Below are 17,947 nucleotides of genomic sequence, written 5' to 3'. Positions count from 1 at the left end.
CTCTGATTTGATTTCAATATCAAAACCCATTTCAAATAACTTATCTTTATAGATTTCAATCATCTCCATTCCGGCTTGATTTTTGATTTCAACCGTTTCAGGAAGAAGTAGTTTTTGTCTTTTTATACTTGATTTTTGTTTTAGGCATTCATATACTAATCTCTCGTGGGCTGCATGCTGATCGACTATAATCAATTTGTCTCTTACCTCTGCAATAATATAAGTATTATAGACCTGACAGCGTGCAAACCCGAGCGGGTGGCTCTCTATCAAATCAACTTGCTCTAACACCTTTTTTTCTAGAACCATAGCCTCCGCTTGTGCTGGGAATTTCTGTATGCCGGTATAATCAAACGATTTTGACTGTTCTGATAAGCCTTTTGCTTTTTCATTTGGAGAAGCAAATTCTTTTATTAGTTGATTTTCAAAAGGACTTGGCCTTCTTTCATTTTGAACATCAGGTTTATCAAAAGGATCTGGCAATGTTGAATCCATTTTCTGGTCATGCGCTGGAAAGGTGCCTATCCTTCTTGACAATGCTTTAATTAATCCTCTTGTCATTATCTCATATATGAGCTTCTTATTCTGAAACCTTACTTCTGACTTATTTGGATGCACATTTACATCTACTTGATCATAAGGTATCTCTAAATGTAACGCTGCGAAAGGATACCTATCGCTTGGAATAAAATCATGATATGCATACCTAACTGCGCCAATAAGTAGATTATCTTTGATTGGCCTTCCATTAACAAACGTATAGATCTGAGTGGACTTACCACGATTGACGGTCGGCTTACAGATGTGTCCCGTAAGTTTAATGCCGTCTTCTTCTTCATTAATCTCCAGAGAACTGCCCTGAAATTCTTCTTCTACTTCACACAATCTATGAAATAACGAAGTCTGCTTAGCGTATTTTAAGAGCTTTTTATTACCTGAAGTGAGAGTAAACCCTATATGATAGTTAATCATTGCTAGGTTGTTTACAATATCAACAATGCTTTGAGTTTCTGCTCTTTCGGTTTTTAGAAATTTTAGTCTATTTGGAGTGGCAAAAAATAAATCTCGTACTTCAATATGTGTCCCTTGCGATAAAGAGTAAGGAGTTTGCTCCCCTATTTTCTCTCCACCCTCATAACTTATAGACCATGCTTCACTTGCTTCTCTTGCCTTAGACGATAATTTTATCCTACTTACTGCTGCAATTGAAGGCAGAGCTTCTCCTCTAAAGCCAAGATGCTTGATTTCTATCAACTCACTATCGCTCAATTTTGAAGTAGCATGGCGCATAAACGCAAGTTCTAAATCGTTTTTTTCTACTCCGTTACCATCATCTGTCACAATAATAAGGTTACGCCCACCACTTTCTATTTTAATCTCTATTTCTAAACTTCCAGCATCTATTGCATTTTCCACTAATTCCTTTACTACACTTGCTGGCCTTTCTATCACCTCCCCCGCTGCTATACGGTTTATGGTTTTTGTGTCTAAAAGAATTATTGCCATAGATTTATTATGAAACTGGTTTTTCTTTTACTTCTTTGGTCTGTTTCTCTCTCCACTTTTTTAACCTACCTGCAATTTCACTGTTGGAAATTGACAATATAGATACGGCAGTAATGGCAGCATTATATGCTCCATTTTCTCCTATAGACATGGTTGCAACTGGAACACCCTTTGGCATTTGAACTATAGAGAGTAGGCTGTCCAGCCCATTTAATTGTTTACTATGCACAGGAACGCCGATAACTGGTAAACAAGTTAGTGACGCAACCATACCAGGTAAATGAGCTGCACCTCCTGCACCAGCTATAATAACCTTAAAACCTTCTTCTTGTGCAGATTTAGCAAAATTGAAGAGCCTTTCTGGTGTTCTATGTGCAGATATTATGAATATATCATGTGAAACTTCTAATGCTTTTAACATATCAACAGTATGGACCATAGTGGTGTAATCTGACTCACTTCCCATAATAACAGCAACATCTTTTTTTATTTTTGTCATATTCAACACAATTTTACTTACTAACTAAATAATGTTCCAGCTAAAAAGCAACAAATATTTAAATTATATTATAAATATAATATATAGAATTCTCGTTAAAATAGAAATTTTAAAAATTTAAATAAATATTTATATTAAGATATAGAGATATAAACTTCTTATGTAAGATAAATTTATAAAATAATTATTTTTGTATTTCAAGCTTTGTAATCTTAGCTTGTTCTTTCTATAAATGGTTTTTTCAGATAGACTGATGGTAAAATGGTAATTTAAAATTACTAGAAATTTGATAAAAATATTAATATATAATCAACTTAAAGTTTTAAATATTGATATCATATAATTATTGACAAGTTACATGATATTAATATCTTGGTATATTAAATATTATGTTATAATATTTAATAAAGTTAATTGATATGTGAGTGTAAGAATTATGGAAATAATATCGTTAAATAACTTAGACAGTGCAGGAATAAAAACAAAGTTGCTTTATATAATAAATAAAATTGTAGAAAAAAATGCTTGGACTCAGGCTTTTGCAGCTGAGAAACTTGGTATTGATCAGCCAAAGGTATCGCAAATTAAAAATGGTAAAATAGATGGTTTTTCTTTAGAGCGATTGTTAGGATTTCTAAAAAAACTTGATCATGAGATAACAATCACGATGACAGAAAGCCAAGAAATAAAATCTGAGGCAGAAAAAGTAAAACATGAAGTTGAATCGCAATAGATACAAAGTTGACAACTTGTTTTTTGTGATATAGTATAAAACTTATTAAGGTAGTATCTTATGGCTGAGTCTATTGTAGAAAAGTGTATAGAACGGGTAAGTAACCGTTTCAAATTGGTTCTGTTGGCAAGTCAAAGAACACATGATTTAAATACAGGGGCAAGTAATCCAATTCAAGCAGCTAAGTTTAAAGGTCATAAAAATACCATAGTTTCCTTACATGAAATAGCAGGAAAACAGGTGGATACTCATGAGCTGTTTAGCCTTTTGGTAGGTAGATGCAAGGAATACATGAAAGGAAATATGAATAATGTTTACAGCAGTAATACAAGTAAGCTAGCGAATTTATTAAATTTTTCTGATAACACAGATCTTGATGCAAGTCAAGAAAGCCAAGATTATGAAGTGGATGGTGAAATAGATGATGAAATAAATGATCAAGATGGCGATGAAGAAGTATCCGTTTAGAAATCTACTGAAGTCACATAGTCTTTAAATGATTTGCATTGCTATCTATACACTGTTGTTCTGTATGAGTGTAATGTTGTGTTGCATAGTGTCTAAGTCAAATGATGTGTACAATAAGGTTTTAGCGTTCAATAATTTCTCAACGCAAGTAGTTGTACTTATAACAGCAATATCAATCATTCTGAATAATTTTTTTTTAATTGATATAGCATTGTTGTATGCTAGCGTTAGCTTTATATCAACTATAGCACTAATGAGATTAATGTTGTTTTGATAATTTATGATAGGATCCATTTTCATATTTTTAGGTATTTGTTTGATAATTATTTCAAATATAGGGGTGATCAGATTTCCTGATTTCTATACTAGGTTACATGCAGCAGGTATTACAGATTCTAGCGGTGCAACGTTATTGTTAATTGGTTTTGCTTTGCAGAATGGATTTTCAATCAATACTGTTAAAATAGTATTATTAATTTTTATAATATGGGTAGCTAACTCAACTAATAGCTATATTTTAGCACGCACTCATTATAAAGTTAAGAAAAAAACTGTTAAAGAAGGCTAAGGTGTTAGAAATATTAAATGTAGTGTTACTTTTGTTGTTACTAACAGTGACGGTTTTTATAGTCTTCTCGCAACATTTAGTCGTAAGTGCTGTTCTAATGTGTGTATTTAGTTCACTTATTGCGCTTATATACTTAATTATGAATGCACCTGATGTTGCAATTACTGAAGCTTCTGTTGGTGCGGGGCTCAGTACAGTTTTTACGTTTGCAGCACTCTCCTTGATAAAGAATCATAAAGTAAATCTATCTCATAACCCTATAACGCTTTTTTTTATGTTATTTCTGGCTGTATGTTTGTCATATTTTATGATTCAATTGCCAGATTTTGGCAGCCACAATGCTCCGATCCACTTGCATGTTGCTCCTTATTATGTGGAAAATACCGAAAAAGCTACCGGTATTCCTAATATAGTGACAGCTATTTTGGCAAGCTTTCGTGGTTATGACACGTTTGGAGAAACTATAGTAGTTTTTACTGCTGCGCTTTGTATAACGTTGATATTAAAAGAAGAAAAAGAAAATGATTAAAGATCCGATATTAAATGCAGTAACATTTTTGATGATACCTTTTATCATTTTATTTGGTTTATACATACAATTTCACGGTGATTACACTCCGGGTGGAGGTTTTCAAGCAGGAATAATTATTGCCTCCGGGATAATATTATACTCAATGCTATTTGGTGTATCTACAACTCTAAAAGCAATACCTTATTCTGTGATTAGATTGACTAACGTGTTAGGTATTTTAATTTATGGAGGAACGGGCGTTGCAACAACTTTACTTGGCCAAAATTTTTTATCTTATGATATCTTGTTAACCAATAATAGAACCGGTCAAAAATTAGGTATTTTTTTGGTGGAATTAGGTGTAGCATTTACTGTCTGCTCCTCTATGTTAATTATATATATAAATTTTGCTCGTAGGAAAAAACAATGACTTTATATAATTATACGATTATTATTGTATTAATGGTGCTAGGTTTATATATTATTATAAACGATAAAAATTTAATCAAGAAAATGATAGGGGTAAGCGTTTTCCAAGCATCTGTTTTGTTATTTTACATATCTCTAGGATATATAAAAAGTTCCTTGCCTCCTATATTGGTTTCAAATTTTTATTCATATAGCAATCCTATACCCCATGTTTTAATGCTTACTGCTATAGTGGTTGGAATTGCAACATTTTCAGTTGGATTATCCATAGCAGTAAAAATGGAAGAAAAGTATGGAACAATCGATTAAGACAAGTGTACATAAATTAACAGTATCTTAAACTATATGAAGTAACAAATAGCCACAAGTTAAAAGTAAAATTATAGACTTGCTCGTTGTAAGTTTGTTTGTTAATAAGAAATAAAATTATAAACTATAAAGGTAATGATGTCAACTATTAATGATGCAGAAGATAAGAAAAAAATTATCAAAGATCTGGTAACTAAGAGTATAAAAAAGGGTGGTTTTATCACCTTTGATGATATAAATGATAAATTATCAGATGAAAATTTTTCGTCTGACTTTATAGATGATGCTATATCTTTATTGCAGGATTCCGGAATTAATGTGCTTGAAAGTAGCGAAGATGAAGAAGATATTCCTTCCAACAGTGATGATAGTAAACTTGATGATGATGACACATCGCCAAATGTTACTGCAACTTTAGTACAAAATGATGATCCAGTGAGGATTTATTTACAAGACATGAGCTCCGTAAAGCTTTTATCAAGGGCAGATGAAATCGAGATAGCAAAAAAAATTGAATCTGAAAAGCATAACATGTTACGTGCAATAATTGAAACATCAGTAACATTAAAGGTGATAAAAGTATGGCGTGATGATTTAAGTAATGGAGCTCTCTTACTGAGAGAAATTATAGATCTGGATGCAATTTATAACTCTGATTTTAATGTGGTACCCAAAGAAGAAAGTGAAGAGAGTGAAGAAAGTGCTGAAGATGTTGAGGATTCTGAGGATGTTTCTGAAGATGCTGAGTACTGTAGTGATGATGAGAAAGATAGTAAAAAAAGTGATGATGAGAAAGACGGTAATAATGAAGATATAAGTTCAGTCAATTTAAATGTTTCTATTCTTGAAATGGAAAGTGACTTATTGCCAAAGGTCATAGTTGCATTGGATGAGATAATTACTTTAACAAATGAAGCGTTGATATTAAGAAAAAATTCTAAAAATTTCTCTAATGAGCTAGAAAATTTGTATAATCAAATATGGTCTATAGCATTACAAATTAAGTTAAGTGATGCTGCTGTTGCCAGAATTACACAAGAACTTTATAAGATAAATAGATCCATTACGCTTGAAGAGGCTAATCTTATTGCTGAGGCTAGAAAATACGATATCGATAGAGAAAGTTTCTATAAAGTTTATGATGACGTGCTTTTAAAGCACGAATTGAAAAAGATAAGTCTTTTAAAGATCAATGAAAATCAGTCCTCTTTTACAGGTGAATTAAAAAACAAATTTTTAAGGTTTATAGACGATAACTCTGAACATATAGCTAGTACCTTGAACGGTATTAAGCAGCATATACAGGAAGATAACGTACAAGAATTTAAGGAGCTAATCAAGAGAATACAAAAACACGAACGAGAAGTCTCTGAAGCAAAGCAAGAAATGATTAAGGCTAACTTAAGGCTAGTAGTTTCCATTGCTAAGAAGTATTCAAAAAGAGGCCTTGATCTGCTTGATTTGATACAAGAAGGCAATATTGGTCTTATGAAGGCCGTGGATAAGTTTGATTACAAACGTGGATATAAATTTTCAACTTATGGCACTTGGTGGGTAAGACAATCAATCACTAGAGCAATACCTGAGCAGTCTAAAGTAGTTAGAATACCAGTTCATATGGTGGAAATTATCAGTAAAATCAACAGAGCATTAAGAAAGATGACTCATGAGATGGGAAGAGAGCCGACGTTAGAGGAATTGAGTGTAGAACTGACAATGCCACTAGAAAGAATACGCAAAGTTATGAAAATAGCAAGGGATCCAGTAAGTCTTGAAGCTCCAACAGGAAAAGATGATAGTAGTACCTTTGGTGATTGTATAGAAGACAAGCGAGTCTCCAGGCCAGAGGATGCTGCAATACTTGCTGACTTGCGTGGCATTACAACCAATGTTCTTGCAACTTTAACACCAAAGGAAGAAAGAATTTTAAGAATGCGTTTTGGCCTTGGTAAAGATGGGAAGGAACATACCTTAGAAGAAGTAGGAAAAATTTTTAATGTAACACGTGAGAGAATTAGGCAAATAGAGGCAAAAGCACTGCGCAAGTTGAAACATCCAAGCCGTGCTAGAAAACTTAGAGGGTTCTTTTAAGTATACGTGTCAAGTTAAGAAGAAGCTGATTTTGCCCGGAAAAAGTGGAGAGCAAGTTAGGCCAAAGTTGTATAATTTCACCGCTATTTTTCTTTTTCTATGAATCTAATGAAACAACATGCTAATCTACAGTAAATATTATGACAAACAAAAATGACAATTCTAATTCAAAGTATAGAAATTTTTATGTTCTGGGTGATAGCTTATCCGATAATGGCGCAATCATTGGAATTTTAAATAATTTATCCTTTGCAAAAAGCGTAAAATTTGATGATCCTTTTTATCAAGGAAGATCTTTTAGCAATAGCCCTACTGCTGTTGAATATATAGCAAAATATTTAGATTTAGATGAATTTAAACCTGGGTGGAGTTATTCATTTTTTGGGAGATGCCACGAACAGCAAGGTCAGAATTACGCAGTTTCATATGCAACAGCATCTGAAATTTTTGACCCTATTTTTTCTTATTTCTTCAATAAATTTCGTTTAGCTAACCAGCTAGATGCGGTAATTAAACATCATCCAGATATAGGTAAAGAAGATTTATTTTGCATCATAATCGGCGGAAATGATGTTATGGTTGCCACTGCTTATGACGATACTAAAGCGGAAGAAGTGTTGGAACAAGCAGTGAGTGAAATATGTAATGCACTTAAGGTTCTAAATGAACATGGTGTTAAGCATGTAGTTGTTGCAAATGCACCTGAAGTTGGCTCAATACCAGCTTTTAATAGAGATGAAGAAGCAAGGGAACTAGCTACAAAGCTCACGGAGAGTTTCAATGCAAAACTGGCTAAAGGCTTAGATTATATGAAGAAAAGTACAAATCTTGAAATAAAAGCATTTGATCTTAACTCTAAAATGAGAAGTATGTTTAGCGAATACAAGAGCAAAGGTTTAAATTGTCAAGATGCATGCACATCGAACATTGCAGACCAAGTTGGGAGATTTAAAGAAAATATAAAAATACTCTTAAAGTTGATATTTAAAGGGGAACTTGACGTTCACTATAACCCTGGGTGTAGCAAAGAAACACTAAAGGATTATTTCTTTTTTGATTATTTCCATCCAACTGCGGAACTTCATCATGAAGTTGGTAATGAAGTGTATGAGTTGATTTGACACAGTTTTTTGAACATATCCTTTTAAATAGTAACCAGACTGCATTCTGTGATTTTTAGCAAAACACGATCTTTCATTTGAGCTTTCTTCAATTTAAAATAAATACAGAAAATTGCTGCCTATAGCTAAACTGACTTAGATTTACCGATAATTTGAAAAACCGTCATCCCGCTACTATATAGTTATTGATATATATTTTCTTTTAAGCTCTTGGTTTTGATCGATAAATGTAATCATTTCATCTTCTAAAGTTTTAATTTGATTACGTAAAATTGCAAGAAGTTCCTCTATTTGTTTGATTATAGATGTATCAGTTACCTGTTGGATTTGGGTTTTTTGTATTTTTGCTATTTCTACAAGTTGGTTTCTACGAGATAATTTTTGTTTCAAGCAATCAATATTGCCATTACTAACTGTTAAAGGAGTAACACGCATATCTGTATTATTAATATAACGTGAGATGATACTGCAGTCTATTTTATCAGTTTTTGTAGTAATACCAAGGCTTTTAGCATAGTCTCTCCCACCTTGGTTGAATGACGTACACTTTAAAACCATTGCTTAGTAAAGTATAGGCACATAATTTTTCGTATCCACCAGTTGCCTCAAGACCAATTTTGGTTACATTATGCAAACGTAAAAAGTCCAGCATTTCATCAATGGATTGTACATTGTTTTCAAATATTTTATAATGCTCAAGTGGGTGAATGTGGAGATCTAATTTACTTTTGCTAACATCAATGCCAGCAATAATGTTTGATGAATTCATAATTCCTCCGTAATAATAACATATACTGCATTTTCCAGCCTTATATACGAGCCTAAAAGCTCAATCAGTTGTTCGGAACTTTCAGTATAATAAACCAGAGAAGAGAACCTTGCTGAACAACGATTCTTATAATCAAGGGGCGTGACGGTTCCTCTTCTCTGTGTGTCTTTAATATCACTACTTTGATATTTATAAAGACTTGTTCTTAACATATAAGGGAAGTGTCCTCTAGGTGAGATTGTGGAGCATTCGTTGCAGCATTTGGCTGTTCAATTACGCTAGTTGATTCTTTAGGTATACTATTTCCTTCAAAATTCCCATCTTTTTATTATGTTCTCTTTAGCATTTTGAGAGTGAATTATTCTAGTTTTGATATTTAAACGTTTTGTATCTGCTGTAATGATTTCACTTCCAGTTTGCTATTCTTTACATATTGAATTGCAAGCACTAACGCTTTACTTCCGGAAGCTGTGGTGCTGTAAGCTATATTTTGCAAAATAGCAGTTCTCCTGATATCTTTGCTGTCTGAGACTGACTTTACACCTTTTGAAGTATTAATCACTAGATTTATTTTTCCATCTTTGAGCATATCAACTATGTGGGGTCTGCCTTCTCTCACTTTATTTACAGCTTTTGCAGCAATGCCGTTATTGTTCAGATACAAAGCCGTACCTTTGGTTGCATATATTTCAAAACTCAGTTCTTTCAACATTCGTACAACAGGCAATATATACTCTTTATCATCATCTTTTACTGAAACCAGAGCTGCTCCTTCTGTTGGTAACTTGTATCCTGCAGCCATGTGCACTTTTGCAAGTGCAGCTTCGAAAGATGAGTCGATTCCCATCACTTCTCCTGTTGATTTCATTTCAGGACCAAGTAAAGTATCCACTCCTGCAAAGCGGGTAAATGGAAAAACAGCAGCTTTAACTGCAAAATGATTGAAAGGCTTGTTTTCCTGATTCAATTTTTTACCCAAAATAACCTGAGTGGCAAGCTTTGCAATAGGAATATTGATTACCTTGGAAATAAAAGGAACTGTGCGACTAGCCCTTAAATTCACTTCAAGTATGTATACATCACTAGACCTCTTGCATAACTCGATTTCTGAAGGCAATTTTGTCGTCAAAGCTTGTCTGCGCTCCTCAAATACATTCGAGTATTCTGTGGTGCTCATCTGCACTTTTCCTAAAAATTTCTCATCACAAACAGGTTCTGCAAGAGGTCTATTCTCTTGAACAGCAAACTGAATGTTTATCAGACCTTTCACTTTTAATGCTAATGCTATTCTTTCAGTTTGTAGCTTAATCTCTTTTATTACTTCGTCGCTCAATGTATTTGTCGGTATTGAGCATGTTGAATCGCCAGAGTGGATACCAGCTTCTTCAATGTGCTCCATGACCGCTGCAATGAAAACTTTTTCCCCATCACATACAGCATCAACGTCAACCTCAACTGCATTGACTAAAAATTTATCAAGAAGCAGCGATCCGTGTTCAAAAATTTTGGTTTGATTCAAGACATACTCTTTAAAGCTCTGAGTATCGTGTCTAATCGACATGGATTGACCACCGAGGACATATGATGGCCTGACTACTAGTGGAAACCCCACCTTTTCTGCATTGGTTAACGCTTCTTCTACTGAATAGCAGATAGAACTTCCAGGTTGTTTTAAATTAAGTTGCAAAGCAAGATTCTTAAACAAGGTCTGCAAGGTCAATAGAATCAAACGAAGTTCCCAGAATTTTGAAACCTCTCTCGTTAAGCACTTTGGCTAACTTTAAAGGTGTTTGACCACCTATTTGAACTATTACACCAACCAGTGTGCCATTTTCTTGCTCTTTACTAAGTATTTCAAGCACATCCTCTGCAATCAGTGGGGCAAAATATAAACGATCAGCGGTATCGTAGTCAGTTGAGACAGTTTCTGGATTACAGTTGATCATTATTGTTTCATACCCCATTTCTTTGGCGGCAGAAGCTGCATGTACGCATGCATAATCAAACTCAATACCTTGACCAATGCGATTTGGACCACTTCCTAAAATGACAACCTTTTCTCGGTCAGAAATATTCGCCTCACATTCCGTTTTATTTTCAACATCACCCTCATAGCAGCCATACATATAAGCAGTGCTCGATTCAAATTCAGCTGCACAGGTGTCTACGCGTTTATAAACTTGTTTAATGCCAAATTTTTTTCTTATTTCTTCGATTTGTTTTACTCGATCTCCAGCGTGTAACGCTGGCTGGATCCCAGTGTCACGCACTGGGATGACATTAGAGGGTACTGGAATGACAGAGGTAGGTCTATTACTTAACTTTGCTAATCTTGCATCTGAAAATCCCATTTTTTTCAGCTCTAACATTTCGTACGCAGTTCCAGGAAATCCATTTTCCTTGATTTTTTGTTCAGTTAATATAATTTGCTGTATATTTTGCAGAAACCATAAGTCATATCCTGTAATCGAATTTATTTCTTCTATGCTAATTCCGTGGCGCATTGCGTCAGCAGCAATCAGTAATCTGTTTGGTAGCAATTTTGCTAATTGAGATTTTACGTGATCAATATCAATGTTCTCAGGAAACACTTCATCAAGTCCTGTAAGATCAGTTTCAAGTGAACGAAAAGCTTTCTGCAGTGACTCATTAAAAGTGCGGCCTATAGACATTACTTCTCCCACTGATTTCATGGAGGTTGATAGTTCACAATTCGTTCCTTTAAATTTCTCAAACTCAAATCGAGGAATTTTAGTGACGATATAATCAATCACTGGTTCGAATGCTGCTGGTATTATTGGAGCACAGTCGTTACGTATTTCGTCGAGGGAATAGCCAATAGCAAGTTTAGTTACAACTTTTGCAATAGGATAGCCTGTTGCTTTCGAAGCAAGTGCAGAAGAACGAGAAACCCTTGGATTCATTTCAATTACAACGAGGCTTCCATCTTCTTTAGGATTCACTGCAAACTGAACATTTGCACCACCGGCACTAACATCAATTTCTCTCAGCACTGCTATAGATGCATTTCTCATCTGTTGGTATTCTACGTCACGCAGAGTCAAAGCAGGAGCAACAGTTATGCTATCCCCAGTGTGCACTCCCATCGGATCAACATTTTCTATCGAACAGACTATTATGCAGTTATCTTTACAATCGCGGATAACTTCCATTTCATATTCTTTCCAGCCGATAATTGATTCATCTATCTGAACTTCATTTATTGGCGAAATTTTGAGAGCACTTTCTGCGATATTGAAAAACTCCTCTTTATTATATGCTATGCCACTACCTGCGCCACCAAGAGTGAATGACGAGCGGATAATTGCTGGTAATCCAATGTAATCCAAAGCCTCTTTTATTCGTTCTTGATTTTTTATAATGATACTTTTGGGGTATTTCAGTCCTATTTTATCCATGGACTGGCGGAATAACTCTCTATCCTCTGCTTTTTTTATTGCTTCTCTATTTACCCCTATTAATTCTACGTTGTATTTGTCTAACACTCCATCATCTGCAAGTTTTATTGCACAATTGAGCGCTGTTTGCCCGCCCATTGTTGGCAATATTGCGTCTGGCCTCTCCTTAATTATAATTTTCTCTATGATTTCAGGCAGTACCGGCTCAATATACGTCGCATCAGAAAACTCAGGATCTGTCATTATAGTTGCGGGGTTGGAGTTAACCAAAATGACTTTATAACCTTCACTTTTTAATACTTTACAGCTTTGCGTTCCGGAATAATCAAACTCGCATGCCTGACCTATAACTATTGGGCCTGCTCCTATTACTAATATAGATTCTATATCTGTGCGTTTCGGCATAATTACAATAACGGTCTCTATTCAAGTAATGTTACCAATCTTTCCTGTATATGTGAATTTTTATTAAACCTATTAGCTAATTACTTTTAGGCTTGACGCATAACTGTACGAACATTGCAATTTGCGTGGCAGATTCCAGTGCTTGACACACAGCTGTACAAACATTCATTTTTGAAGGTAAATTGCACAGCAAATGATGTCATTCAAGTAGCTGACACTGGTTCCTTTATGACGGCAGTGCCCAGAGGTGTCATCCCAGTCTGGGATGGCTTTGTTGCATCGCTACTTATGAAAGGCTAACTATAATTAGGATTATAAGCAACTTATTGAAAATCTTGTTTTTTTTGCAATCAATCTGATCAAATTTAAGAATAGTAACTTGTTATTTATATTAATAAATTTAATTCTATTGAAAATAGCTAAAGCATTGAAATTCTTGAATTTTAGTCGGATTAGTGAGTGGTAGTGAAATTTCTTTTACTCAAATTTAGGTATTCACTGACCGTTCTTGTTATAAATACCAGAATAATAAGCTACTGATATTCTCCACCTTTTTTATCTTTAATCCATCATAGCTAGCGATGCAACAAAGCCATCTGGGATCCAGAAAACTTAACTTTAAATAAGTGGCTGCATAATAAAGACTAGATTCCAGTGTCAAGCACTGGAATGACACCATAGAGGCACTGGGATGACATCCTTCCTAGTGGAGATTACTCTCAAATCACAATGTTCATACAGTTGTGGGCTTAACGGTATCTTTGCAGATACTATGGTAATTTATTCGGGAGATTTGCTGAGCGGTAAGATTTTTCCTGATATGCTGCAGTCTTCAGAAGCTAATTCCACAAATTTATCTGTTAGTTTATCAGGTGACACCAATTCAGATCCAGGAAATGCCTGCTCACTACCCACAGGTCCTTCCGTGTATACAGCATTTACACATAATTTTGTATGTTTTGTCTCAGATGCATATATCTGCACCATTATTTCTAGTGCAACTTTACTTGCAGCATACGGCATCCAATATGGATAAGAGGAAGGAGAAAGTGTCACTTCTGAGGTCATGAATATCGCTCTTCCAGCATTAGACTTTTTTAGCATTGGATCTAAGTTTTTTAGTAAGTACCAATTGGCAGTAAAATTTGTATTCATTACGTTCTGTAGCTCTTCAATCTCACAGTCATGAATGGGGTTCAGTTTGCCTAAAATTCCAGCACACGCAACTAATATATCAAGTGCTCCAGATTCTGATAATTTCAGGCTTTCTATCATGTTTGTCAGTATCTTTACATTCTCAAAGTCTAAAAGATCAAGCTGAATTAGTTTCACAGAGCCTTCTTTAAATTCTTCAAGCTCTTCAATTTCATTATATAGTGGCTTGAGATTATCAAGAGATCTTGAAATCAGAATCACACATGCACCTTCTCTTATAAACCTTTTTGCAACAGCAGAGCCTACTCCACCTGAAGCTCCGGTGATTAAAGCTACTTTACCTTCTAACTTACCCATTTCTTTCTCCTTAGCGAGATCCATTGAAATATTTTAGCTGAAAATTGAATTTTGCTCCATATATAAAAATCAAACTTAGCATATAAAAAAATAGTAATGACACTACCACACCACCTAAACTTCCATATATCAAATCCAGTTGGTCAAAGGAAGCTTTTAAGTATTGCTTAAAAGCTGAAGCAGAAATCGTCCAAAGAATAACAGCTACACAAGATCCAGGAAATACGTCTGATAAATTTTGTTTTATGTTTGGTAACATAAAATATAGCCAAGAGACTACTGTGAAAAGTACAAATTCAATAAGTAAATACCTAGTATAACTTAGCCCCTGATAGGAAAAATCAATTAGCATTGGTACTAGTGTAGAAAACACTATAGTTAGAGTTATAATAAGCGTGATTACTAAAAATTGTAATATACTTAGTACTCTTCTTAATATATAAGGCGGCGAAACCGGAACTTTATAGGCCTTATTGAGTATTGTTCTAAGCCCTTCAATTGTCGATGAAGCGGTCCAAACAGCACCTACAATTGCTAAAGTTAGTAAGCTTTGCGGCGGGCCTGATATTATCTCCCTAATACGCGGCATCAAAGATGATAAAATATCCTGTGGCATGTTATCAATGATAAATACCCAGCCAATGTTGTACTGGTCTAAAAAATTTGCGAATGTTGACGCCACAGCCATTAAAACGATGAGAAAAGATACCGTCTTGTTAGTCAACAAAAAAGTCATAAAAATTCTCCAAATTGCATAATAAAATCAAAAAATACTTCCAACTGTGTAGCAGTATACAGATTATAGTTAGTGGATATGTTGATAAGTAAATTAGTTACATATAAAACAGCAGAAATTTACTTATCAACATATCCACTAACCAACAACATTCAATAAATTTGTGTAAGATGCCATTTTACATAAGATGAATTAGAAGCATTTTTTGATTTTAAAGTACTAAACCTTCAGTTAACCTTTTAGCCCTATAGTTCTTGATATGATCTGGATCAAAGGCCTTTTTTGAACTTAAAACACCAAAAACTATATGAAGTAACTTACGCATTGCAGCACCAACTATGGCCATAGCATGCTTGCCTTTCTCTTTTAATCTTTCGCAAGAAGCCATAATGATAGGATTATGCTTTTTAGCTGCTATAGCAGGAAAGTACATTGCTTTACGTAATGTTCGTGAACCGGTTTTACTTAATCTGGGCTTGGCATGTACGGATGAGCCTGATGTTATATTTTGTGGTATAGTTCCAGCATATGCTGCCAATTGCCTAGCATTTATAAAGGCTTTTATACCAGGAATTTCAGCTAAAATAGCTATTGCTGTTTCCTCTCCTATTCCTGGAATAGTTAATAGGAGTTGAAAATCTTCCAACAATTCTTTGTGTTGTTTTAATAGTTCGCGTATGGAGTTTTTTATTGTTTCTATTTTTTGCTCTATGTTCATTGCAAGGTCTTCCCAAGCATTTGCAACTTCTTTAGGCAGTCTCTCTTTCTTTTCTAAATGATTATTTGCTAATGTTAACTCATCCTTTAACGCATTTGAGCAACGATAAAGATGTTTTAATTTTTTCTTTTCAGGAGAAGGTGGTGTCCAACGAGAAGGTTCCTGTCTTTGACAATAATCTGCAATAATCTCTGCATCAGTCTGGTCATTCTTTTGTCGTGTAAGCTTACTTTTTGCATAAAATCTTATGCAAGCTGGGTTTACAACACTAACGAAATATCCAGCGTTGTGGAGGAACTCAGCCAAAGCTTCGCTATAACAACCAGTGGATTCCATGCAAGCTTTTACTTCTTCTACGTTATGTTTTTGTAGAAAGTTCAGTAGACCTTGAAACCCAGTATCATCATTTTTAAATTTCCTTTTCCTAGTTTCACGCTTTCCTTTTTTACTTATGAATGAGAGAGAAACATCAAAGCGTTCTTTTGAAACATCTATACCTAAAAAGTTGTTGATCATATATAACTCCATATACTACTATTAAAAATGAAAAGTAAGGCTTACCTTGTGAATACAGAATTAGAACCATTTAGGCCTTTCTACGATACCGTCCAGCCTCTACTTTTGAGAAGGGAACTCTTTTCTTTTCTACAGATTTTATATCTAAGGAATCTTCCAGAGTTCTTCCCTTCTCCACCTAATGCTTAAGCTTAAAAACACTAGATGCTTTTTTCAAGATACAAGGAAATATTGATAACAGAATTAAAAATGATAAATACCCTGCATGCTCCACTCCATCATTATGAATTGTGTCAATCAAAGCACGATAAAGGCAATAAACGATGCTGTAAAATTTCTGTAGCACTGTAATATAAACGAACCAAGAAAAGTATTCTAAATGAAATAAAGGATACTTTTAAGCAAAAAAATCCTCACCATTTACTTAAATTTAATCAAAATGGTAGATAATCCAGCATTAAATAGAAATTATCGGAGGCATAATGAAAAATTTTCTTCTAGTTGTAGCTCTAATTCTCTCCTTTGCGTTTGATGCAGGTGCTCCTCCTGTTCCCAACCAAAGTACTACTTTTGTTGATACAGATGATACAACATCATCAGTGATATGCAAGATAATAGGCTATACTCACGGCATAGGTGGACCAATGATCACAATAGTGATAATAGGTGCAGCGTTGCTTGCAATATTCGGCAGAATGCCGTGGCCAGCGCTTTTTGCACTCGGTGCATTTACTGCTGTGTTTTTTGGCGCTCCTGTAGTCGTTTCAAAAATAACACCAGGAGGTGTGATTTGTCAAAACGGTGCAGTAGCGAATAAGCCATAGAAATTATTGGAGGCATAATGAAAAATTTTCTTCTACTAGTGGCGTTAATTCTCTTCTTTGCATTTGATAATGCTTTTGCTAGCAGTGTTACTGATGACGCAACGTCAAATACAATATGCAAAATAGTAGGCTATACTCACGGCATAGGTGGACCGATGATCACAATAGTAATAATTGGTGCAGCATTGCTTGCAATATTTGGCAGAATGCCGTGGCCAGCGCTTTTTGCACTCGGTGCATTTACTGCTGTGTTTTTTGGTGCACCTGTAGTTGTTTCAAAAATAGTACCAGGCGGTGTGATTTGTAAAAATGGTGCAACTGCTTGCCCTGATGGTACCAACTGGGATACAAGTACAGGAGCGTGTAAAAAATAGGCGCTGCAGATTTAGAAAAGCATTAGCTAAACGGTGCTTCTTAAAGGAGCACCATTATTCCACAATTGTATAAATGTTGTCCAAGTGAATAACACTGAGATCCGGGAATTTTTATAAACTGATAGGATGACAAATTTACTAGAACCCTTACCATTTACTCAAATTGCAGAATAATCTAACTTAGGACAGAAATGATTGGAGGGTATAATGAAAAATTTTCTTCTACTTGCGGTTTTAATTTTCTCCTTTGCGTTTGATGCAAATGCTGCAGATGCTTTTGTTGAAACAAGTGATACAACATCATCAGTGATATGCAAGATAATAGGCTATACTCATGGCATAGGTGGACCAATGATCACAATAGTGATCATTGGTGCAGCGTTGCTTGCAATATTCGGTAGAATGCCGTGGCCAGCGCTTTTTGCACTCGGTGCATTCA

At 34.7% G+C, this 17,947-nt stretch overlaps 1 long non-coding RNA gene across 3 annotated transcripts; it reads left to right on the top strand.

Annotated features, from left to right (window-relative positions):
* Window positions 1-972: 972 nt before the first annotated feature.
* On the top strand, window positions 973-2,098 carry LOC123257865. Of its 3 annotated transcripts, none has more exons than XR_006507928.1 (3): window positions 973-1,098; window positions 1,609-1,782; window positions 1,843-2,098. It is a non-coding gene; the product is annotated as an uncharacterized LOC123257865 (long non-coding RNA). The 3 variants fall into 3 exon arrangements; XR_006507927.1 differs by having other exon boundaries at window positions 974-1,098; window positions 1,654-1,782; window positions 1,843-2,095; XR_006507929.1 differs by lacking the exon at window positions 973-1,098 and adding an exon at window positions 1,263-1,350 and having other exon boundaries at window positions 1,654-1,782.
* The last annotated feature ends 15,849 nt before the right edge of the window (window positions 2,099-17,947 follow it).

The sequence above is a fragment of the Drosophila ananassae genome (assembly GCF_017639315.1).
Source record: "Drosophila ananassae strain 14024-0371.13 chromosome 4 unlocalized genomic scaffold, ASM1763931v2 tig00000073, whole genome shotgun sequence".
NCBI lineage: Eukaryota > Metazoa > Arthropoda > Insecta > Diptera > Drosophilidae > Drosophila > Drosophila ananassae.
This window is presented reverse-complemented; position numbering and strand designations above follow the sequence as displayed.